Raw genomic sequence first — 9,502 nt, 5'->3', positions numbered from 1 at the left:
CTTTAAAAAATTTGTAAAGAATTTATTTGACAGAGGGAGTGGGGAGGGACAGAGGGAGAGAGTCCTGAAGCAGACTCTCCACAGATTGCGAAGCCCCCTGCAAAGCTCCATCCCAGAACCCTGAGACCATGACCTGAGCCAAGAGGAAATCAAGAGCTGGCTCCTCAACTAACTGAGTCACCCAGGGGCCCCAAATTAAGCCTACTTTGGACTAGAAACCTTCCTGATAACAGTTGATGTGCATTTTGTATGTTACGTGTACTACATACATTATTCTTTGAGTAAGGGGAAATAAATTGTTTTTAAAATCATAAGGTAAGGGCGCCTGGGTGGCTCAGTGGGTTCGGCCGCTGCCTTCGGCTCAGGTCATGATCTCAGGGCCCTGGGATCGAGTCCCGCGTGGGGCTCTCTGCTCAGCAGGGTGCCTGCTTCCTCCTCTCTGCCTGCCTCTCTGCCTACTTCTGATCTCTCTCTGTCAAATAAATAAAATCTTAAAAAAAATTTTTTTAATTAAAAAAAATAAATAAATAATCATAAGGTAAATACATTTATAGTACTATGTTGGAAAAGTTCGCATAGGGGCACCTGGGTGGCTCAGTGGGTTAAAGCCTCTGCCTTCAGCTCAGGTCATGATCCCAGGGTCCTGGGATCAAGCTCCACATCGGGCTCTCTGCTCAGCAGGGAGCCTGCTTCCTCCTCTCTGTCTGCCTGCTTCTCTGTGATCTTAAAATCTTAAAAAAAAAAAAAGTTCACATATAGAGAAGTGGTCCTGTGTAGTTCAAACCTGTGTTCAAGGATAAGGGTTACTGGAGAAATGATCACTGTAGAGCAGTCATATTTTAATTTAAGGATGAATATCAGAGGCAGATACACCAGTGGGTGGCTTTCTGCCAGGCTTTGCTAAGTTATAGAACACAAGGGGCACCTGGGTGGCTCTTTCAGCTAAGTATCTAACTTTGGCTCAGGTCATGACCTCAGGGTCCTAGGACTAAACATCACCCCCGACCCCCACCCCAAGGCCCTATACTGGGCATAGAGCCTGCTTGAGATTTCTCTCTTTTCCCGCTGCCCCAATCTCCACTCTTACTCTCTCTCACATAAGTAAAATCCTTAAAAAAACACAACTTTCATGTTTTCAGTTATTCTCAACCACTTTAATATCGGTATTATGAGAAGCCCCAATTACTATGAATGTACTTGCTAAAAGAAGACTAAAAATAATAATTTTAAAAAAAATTGGAAGACAGTTACTACATCTGTCCTGTAAAACATCTGTCTTGAATACCTGTATGTAAGTTAGGTCTCTGGCTCAAGTTTTTTCCCGTTGGGGTAATTTAAGATGGTATATATAGTAGTGTTCCTGCCAAGTATATTTTCTCGTGTGTATATTTTCTCGTGTGTTAGGTTTATATGTAAACTTTAAAGATCCATTCATTGGACTTGTTTCATGTCTTTTAACTTTATGTTTTGTTACAACATTGCCAGCTGATTGCAGTAATTCAGTCAGAAGCAAAGAGGAAAACATTTCAATAAAAGGAGGGTAAAGTGTGGAGTTTAGCAGAGCAGTGAGAGTGGGACCTGAGGAAAGGCTGGAAAGGCTGATAGATAAGGAAATTTGTAGATCTGGTCACTTAACAACAGTTTCAGTAGAGAAGGTATGTATCCACATGGGGCTGAGGAATAAAAGAGCCATAAGTTAGTGGTAAGGGTGTGGTTCTTTTGAGAGATTGTGAAGCATGTGAAAGAAGGTACTAATTTTGGATTTGCTTTTAACTGGAGGAAAGATATGAGTTTGGTTATAGGCAAAACAAAAAGTAGAGAAGAAAAATCAAAGATGTAGAGGCAAAAAGGCAAGAACTAGGATGAAGAGCATGGCTGAAGACATCCTTGACATGTCTTTTCAGAGTCAGAGGATGAATGACTCAAGTTCAGGTAGGGAAAGGGACACTAGAGGAGTTGGCTCACCAAATGACCTTAGTCCCATTCATGAGAGGTGGTGAAGTCTTTTTTTCTGGGGTGTATGAGAGAAGAGGATGGAAGTTTGAGACCCAGAAGGGAAGCAACTTCGTAAAAGCATATATGTACATTACTACAGATCTAGAAAGGATCTAGAAATTTAAAAGTGGTTTCATTGCGGTTGTTGCTTAAATTTGTAACTTCTTTAAGAGAACCAAATGGAGCAAATGCTATCAAGCAGGGCATCAATCATAGGATAAAAATAGGGAAAAGAGTGATAGAAGGAAAATTTGGTTCTAGACTGTTAATAGATTTCTCTTTCTAGTCCTTTTTAAAAATTTTTAAATTTATTTTTATTTATTTGTGTATGTATGCTTTTTAGTTCATGTCTTTTTTTTTAATTTTTAAATTTTTATTAACATATAATGTATTATTAGCCCCAGGGGTACAGGTCTGTGAATCACCAGGTTTACACACTTCACAGCACTCACCATAGCACATACCTTCCCCAATGTCCATAACCCAACCACCCTCTCCCTACCCTCCTACCCCCAGCAACCCTCAGTTTGTTTTGTGAGATTAAGGGTCTCTCAGGTTTGTCTCCCTCCCAGTCCCATCTTGTTTCATTTTTTTCTACCTTAGCCCCCAGACCCCTCACGTTGCCTCTCAAATTCTTCATATCAGGGAGATCATATGATACTTATCTTTCTCTCATTGACTTATTTCACTCAGGATAATACCTTCTAGTTCCATCCACGTTGTCACAAATGGCAGGATTTCATTTCTTTTGATGGCTGCATCAGTATTCCATTGTGTGTGTGTGTGTGTGTGTGTGTGTGTGTGTGTGTGTGTATGACATCTTCTTTATCCATTCATCTGTTGATGAACATCTAGGTTCTTCCCATAGTTTGGCTATTGTGGACATTGCTGCTATAAACATTCGGGTGCACATGCCCCTTTGGATCACTACATTTGTGTCTTTAGGGTAAATACCCAGTAGTGTGATTGCTGGGTCGTAGGGTAGCTCTAGTTCATGTCTTTTATTAGCCTATATATAGTTATTTGTCTTCCAGTTTGTTGAAGCAATACGATGGACAACATTTGCCACAGTAACATCTGTCCAAGTGGCTAGCCATAAAAACTCCAGCACCACATTCATCTGAAGGGCACTCCCCATGAAGGCAACTGATTTTGGCATTCTCATCCTCCTGGTAGTATTTCAGGACAACCTGTTTAATCTTCTTTCTCTTACGTTTACTCTTCTTAGGAGTGGTAGAAAACTTCTTCCTTTTCTTAGCACCACCACGAAGTCTCAACACAGAAGAAGAAGAGTGGACCCTTTCTAAATGTTACATATCGTCAGATAAAGTACATCCATTTTCCAGTTGTTTGTCAGCAAAGATCAGTCTCTGCTGATCAAGAGGAATTCCTTCCTTACCCTGACTCTTCGCCTTTACATTTTTTATTGTACCTGAGGGTTCAACCTCGATGGCGATAGTCTTCCCCAGTAAGGGTTTTCATGAAAATCTGCATCTTGGTGGCAATTTCACCTGAGGTCTGGAGGAAAAGGAGGGTTAGACTTGGGGACATACGAGAAGGCATTGGGTTAGGCCGGTCGCCAGAGAGAGGCCCAAGAGCACACTGTCTAGTTTTTCTTTTTTAAAAGAAGTTTTCTTTTTTTAAAACTTTTTTTAAAGTTATGCTTGTATGTGATTCTGAAGTCAAGTAGTATAGAAAGGACATGAAAAACTAAGAATCACAATATAGACCTTTAACAGCAAGTTCAGCTCCCCAGTGGGAGAACTACTTGAAACACTCAGATTTATCTGTTTGCTGGCAGTTCCCTCCATACCTATCAATGGTATGTTTATATCACTGTTCTTGATTTCTTAATTTTAGATGTAAATTGATGGTTTTCAAGACTGATGGGGATTTGGTTATGCCTCCCACCCTCCTCTGAGGATTATAATATCACTACTCTTGATTCCTTTATACGCTTCCTTTACAATGTCTACTAGTATTTTTTTACTTTTTCTTTCTTTTCTTCCTTCCTTCCTTCCTCTCTCTCTCAATCTCTCTCTCTCTTTCTTTCTTTTATGTATTTCACACACAGCAGGATCCCTGCTTGGGGCTCAATTCCAGGATACTGGGATTATAAACTGAGCCGAAGGCCGACAGTTAAATGACTGAGCCACCCGGGCGCCCCAGCCTTAATTTCTTATAATGGCTGTCAACAGTAATTCTTGTCTCTCTGGTAGGTAAGATGACAATATTAATGCCCCATTTTTCCTTTTGACTATCATTCCACCATCTGTCTTTTGTTATCTGTATTCTTATAGTTACATTGTCAAAGTTGATTACATTTGCATTCTATTTTATTACTACTGTTAATAGTTAGCTTTATTGATTGGTACAGTTCAATGCAGATCACAGTTTATACTAGGATCACATTTCTTTACTTAGTATTTTGTTTTTCTTGATTTTTTATAAAGATTTTAATTATTTATTGGACAGACATCACAAGTAGGCAGAGAGGCAGGCAGCTAGAGAAGGGGAAGCAGTAGTTATTTGTCTCTCTCTTTCTCAGCTTCTTGATTCTCCTGCATTTGGTCTTCCATATCACTAATTCTCTCCTGCTTCATTTATCCTAGCACTTTGAGTCTCTATTTTTTATTGCACCTCAGTAACAGTCTTTCTGATGTCCTCTTGGTTAAATTTTATTTCTTCAGAAAGGGATTCTGTAGAATTTTCTATGCTTTTTTCAAGCCCAGCTAGTATTTTTTTTTTTTTAAGATTTTATTTATTTGACAGACGGAGACCACAAGCAGGCAGAGAGGCAGGCAGAGAGAGCAAGGGAAGCAGGCCCCCCGCTGAGCAGAGAGCCCGATGCTGGGCTCAATCCCAGGACTCTGAGATCATGACCTGAGCCGAAGGCAGCAGCTTAACCCACTGAGCCACCCAGGCACCTCCTCCCCCAGCTAGTATCTTTTTAATCATCATTCTAAACTGTAGTTCTGACATCTTACTAATGTCCATACTGATTAGGTCCTTGACAGTTGGTACTGCCTCTTATTCTTTTTTTGTTTTTTGGGTTTTTTTTTTTTTTTTTGAGGTGAGTTTTTCCTTTTTGTCATTTTGCCCAGAGAAGAATAGATGAATGAGAGAACAAAATGCTAAAATGGTAAGAACCACCCCAGAAAAATATACACTAAATAAATCAGAAGAGACTCAAAACCAGGGAGAAAAGAGAGAAAAAAAAGAATATGATCAGGCTGGTGAATTGAACAGAAGCCCACGCAAGTATATTTTGGGCTGTTAGAAGAAACTGCCTCCCAAATTTTAAAGAAAGAAAAACATACATGTATAAAAATAAGGGTAAATACAATGAAGGGATGGAATAGGATTGTAAAATAAAAATTAAGAAAGAGTTTGAAAAAGGAATTGATAAGTTGGTTCAAAAGGAAAGGAGAAAAAAAATTTTTAAATTAGAAAATAAGAAAATTTTGAAAAGTAACTTTGAAAGACTGAAGAATCATGGGGAAAAAGCCATGAATTCTATGTGCTGTATTCCCCTTGCACTGGAGTTTTGCAGTTCTCATTGATCAGTAACCTAGGTCTTGGCTGGATGTTCTTGCCGGTCCTCTGGAGGAGAGGCCTGTTGCAGTGATTCTCAACTGTCTTTACCCGAGGTGGAACTGCACCACCCTTGCCAGGGGCCAGGCAAAGCAATCTGCTAGGGTTCACTTTTGTAGCTTTTCCCTGTAAGCTTTCCTTACAGATTTTGAGGATAAGAGTGAAAATGGCAGCCTCCCAATCTCTGGCCTTGGAGCAGCTGAGAGCTAGGACCCCACTCCTCAGGGAGCCCTCAGAGAAAAACAGTCCATCACTCATTTCTCCTTGGTCTCTGGCCCCGCTCCATGCTCACCCAGCCTGTGACCGGGCATTTCTATCTCCGGCACATGGCCCCATTTGGAGTTTCCCAACCCGCCAGATTCCAACACCGCGCTCCTGTGCTGCTGCTCCTATGGGAGAAAGGGGAATGTCCCCGCATCTGCCCCTTGTTGGGCCCCTGGCCCCCAACTGTGCCACAGATCCCAGTTTATGGCAACCCCAAGCTGAGGGCCCACTCCTGGGCTTGTGTTTGCAGCCGGCTTCCCTGCTCCAATACCTGGGAGTTCTGCCACACACAGGCACCCCTGGTCTTTCTGGGAACCCAAGGGTCATGAGACTACACTGTCCCTGTGAGGATTCCACTCCTGCTTAGCTACCTGAGTGATGTCGCTCACCAGAGCAGACTTCGGAAAGTTTTGATTTTGGGCTCCATTGCTCTATCACTTGCTGGTAGCCGGCTGATGGAAGTGAGTCCCAGGTGATATATGGGTCTGTCTTCCCATGTATCACCTGGGACTCACTTCTCCTCACATCCTACCTTCCAGAAGTGGTTGCTTTTCTGTTCATAGAATTGCTGCTATTCTCCTCTTCGATCTCCTGTTGAGTTTGTAGGTGTTCAGAATGGTTTGATAGATGTCGAGCTGAATTCCTGGGGCCAGACAGAATTAGGTCTCCCAGTTCTCCATCATCTTGTTAGCCCTCCAGATAGTAGTTTCTTTTTATTTTTTTTTAATTTTTTTTTTAAGATTTTATTCATTTATTTGACAGACAGAGATCACAAGTAAGCAGAGAGGCAGGCAGAGAGAGAGAGGAGGAAGCAGGCCTCTCGCCGAGCAGAGAGCCCGGTGCGGGGCTCGATCCCAGGACCCTGGGATCATGACCCGAGCCAAAGGCAGAGGCTTTAACCCACTGAGCCACCCAGGTGCCCCCAGATAGTAGATTCTAATACTATTCTCCAATGAAAGGAACCAGAGCTTCTCAGAAAAATGGCTAATTCTAGGACTGGAGAGGAAATATATAAGATGAATCGGTAGCCTCTTGTAGTGCTAGAAAGTGAGGAAGTGCTTTGAAAAACAAAGCAAAACAACAACAACAACAAAACCCACACACAGTTATGGAGGTTTGTGTCAAAAGGACACAGGAACCAACTGAAAGCTCCCAGTGGCCAAACCTTGATCAATTTGAGCAACAAAATTAAGAGGTATTAGATTATAACCCAGAGTATAAAGTAAGTATCCATGAGTTCATGGTGATATTAATGATTGAATGAATAAGTGGGGAAGGTGAGACAAATTGACCATGCAAAAGAATTCCAAATTTATGTACGTACTCTGTCCTCAAGAAAGTGCCGCATAACTTCCCACTCCTGAAGTATGGACTCTACAGAGTGACTTCATTCAAGAGTATGGAAAGGGATCTGTGTGTTAGTTTGCTAGGGCGGCCATAACAACATACCACAGACTGCATGGCTCAACAACAGATATTTATTTTTTCACAGTTCTGGAGGTTTGAAGTCTGAGATCAAAGTATTGGCAAGTGTGGTTTCTGCTGAGATTGCTCTCCTTGTCCTGCCGCTGTGTCTCCTGTGTCTTCACGTGGTCTTCTCTCTGCAGATGTTTGTGCTCTAATCTCCTCTTCTAAAGACACCAGACCTTGGATTAAGACCCAACTGACCACATTTTAATTTAATTACCTACTTAAAGACACTCTCATGATACAGTTACATTCTGAGTTACTGAGGGTTAGAGCTCAAGGTAAGAATTTTGAGGAGAGGGGCGCTTGGGTGGCCCAGTGGGTTAAGCCTCTGCCTTTGGCTCAGATCATGATCCCAGAGTCCTGGGATCAAGCCCCACATCGGGCTCTCTGCTCCACGGGGAACCTGCTTCCCTCTCTTATTCTCTGCCTGCCTCTCTGCCTACTTGTGATCTCTGACTGTCAAATAAATAAATAAAATTAAAAAAAAAAAAAGAATTTTGAGGAGATACAATTCAGACTGTAACAGGGAAAAGAGTAACTTTACAATGGAAACATTCGGCAAACACTACCTGAGCCAGATGATCTAGGTCAATAACAACAGGGATGTCACACTGACACTCTGGCCCTTGATTTGATGTGATGAAAATGGCACCTTACCTCATAACCCCCCCCATCCAATCAAGACAAATCCTGAGGGATATTCTGCAGAATGCTTGACCTGCACCACTCAAAACTGTCATCAAAACAAGGAAAGGGAAGAACAGATACCAAGAAGATCTGAATGAGATAATTAAATGTAATACAGGATCCTTGAACAGAAAAGGAAATGAGGTAAAAACTAAGGACATCTGGGGGTACCTGGGTGGCTCAGTGGGTTAAGCCTCTGCCTTCGGCTTAGGTCGTGATCTCAGAGTCCTGGGATTGAGCCCCGCATCGCATCGGGCTCTCTGCTCAGCGGGGAGCCTGCTTCTCCCTCCCCCTCTGCCTGCCTCTCTGCCTGCTTGTGATCACACTCTCTGTGTCAAATAAATAAAGTCTTAAAAAAAAAAACCAAGGACATCTGAATAAAGTATGGACTTCAGTTAATGATATGTCAGTATATGTTTGTTAGTTATAACAAATATACTATATTAAGATGTCAGTAATAAGACAAAAAGGTTGCAGGGTGTTTTAACCTGCTCAGGCTATTATAACAAAATACCATAGACTGGATGGCTTATCAACAGAAATTTCTCACAATTCTGGAGTCTGAGAAACCCAAGTGCTGGCACATTTGGTTTCTGGTGAGACCGCACTTCCTCACAGGTGTCTGTCTTCTCACTGTATCTTCACGGGGTAGAAAGGTGGGAAGGATCTCTCTTGGGTCTCTTTCATAAGGGCACTAATGCCATTCATGAGGGCTCCACCCTCAAGACCTAATCACCTTCCAAAGGCCCCACCTCTAATGCCACAACCTTGGGAGGTTAGGGTTTCAACATGTGAATTAGGCAGGGGTGGGGGGATCTGGGAATGGGAGGGTGGCAGGGGCATAAATATTCAGTCCACTGAGCAAGGTATGTAAGAATGCTGTATTATCTTTGCAATTTTTTCTATAAATCTAAAACTTTGAAAATTTTAAGTTTATCCAAAAAAAAAAAAAAAAGAAGAAGAAGAAGAAGAACAAGATAAAAGAAGGCTCACATGGGCTAGGTAGCATAGTGCTGTTAGAACTAGAACCAGAATCAAGGTCATTTGAATCTAAGTCATTTTTACTTCCACCAACTACCACATGGAAGTCACGTGTGTGGTTGTTGAAGGTGCAGGGTGAGAGTGGCTAGTAAGTACTTAAACTCAAGTAATTCAGGGAAAGCAGGGCAATATAAAGCAAGTGAGTGCTATGGATATGAGCAGAAAGTTCTTTATAATCCAGAACATCAACTGATGGGGGAATCAGGTACCAAAGAACCAACCATAGAGATGCAGAAACTGCTCAAAAGCTGGTGGTTAGGGCACAGGCAGAAGACTGGGAATGAAGGGCAAGAGATCACATAGATATTTTAGGACACACAAGATTAGAATCTAGAATTAGAGTAATAGGTACTGGGATTAAAATAATTGTACCTTTTGAGTTAAGGACTATATTTTTAATCCCTGCCCTGGGAGCCTTAAAGTGTGGCTAGGCCTAAACTCACAGGTGGGA

At 41.9% G+C, this 9,502-nt stretch overlaps 1 pseudogene; it reads right to left on the bottom strand.

Moving 5' to 3' along the window:
- Positions 1 to 3,014: 3,014 nt before the first annotated feature.
- Positions 3,015 to 3,489, bottom strand: LOC131836302 (ubiquitin-ribosomal protein eS31 fusion protein-like; annotated as a pseudogene).
- Between the last annotated feature and the right edge of the window lie 6,013 nt (positions 3,490 to 9,502).

The sequence above is a fragment of the Mustela lutreola genome, chromosome 7, assembly GCF_030435805.1.
Source record: "Mustela lutreola isolate mMusLut2 chromosome 7, mMusLut2.pri, whole genome shotgun sequence".
NCBI classification, from domain to species: domain Eukaryota; kingdom Metazoa; phylum Chordata; class Mammalia; order Carnivora; family Mustelidae; genus Mustela; species Mustela lutreola.
The sequence above is the reverse complement of the archived record's forward strand: the minus strand, read 5'-3'. Positions and strand labels throughout refer to the sequence as shown.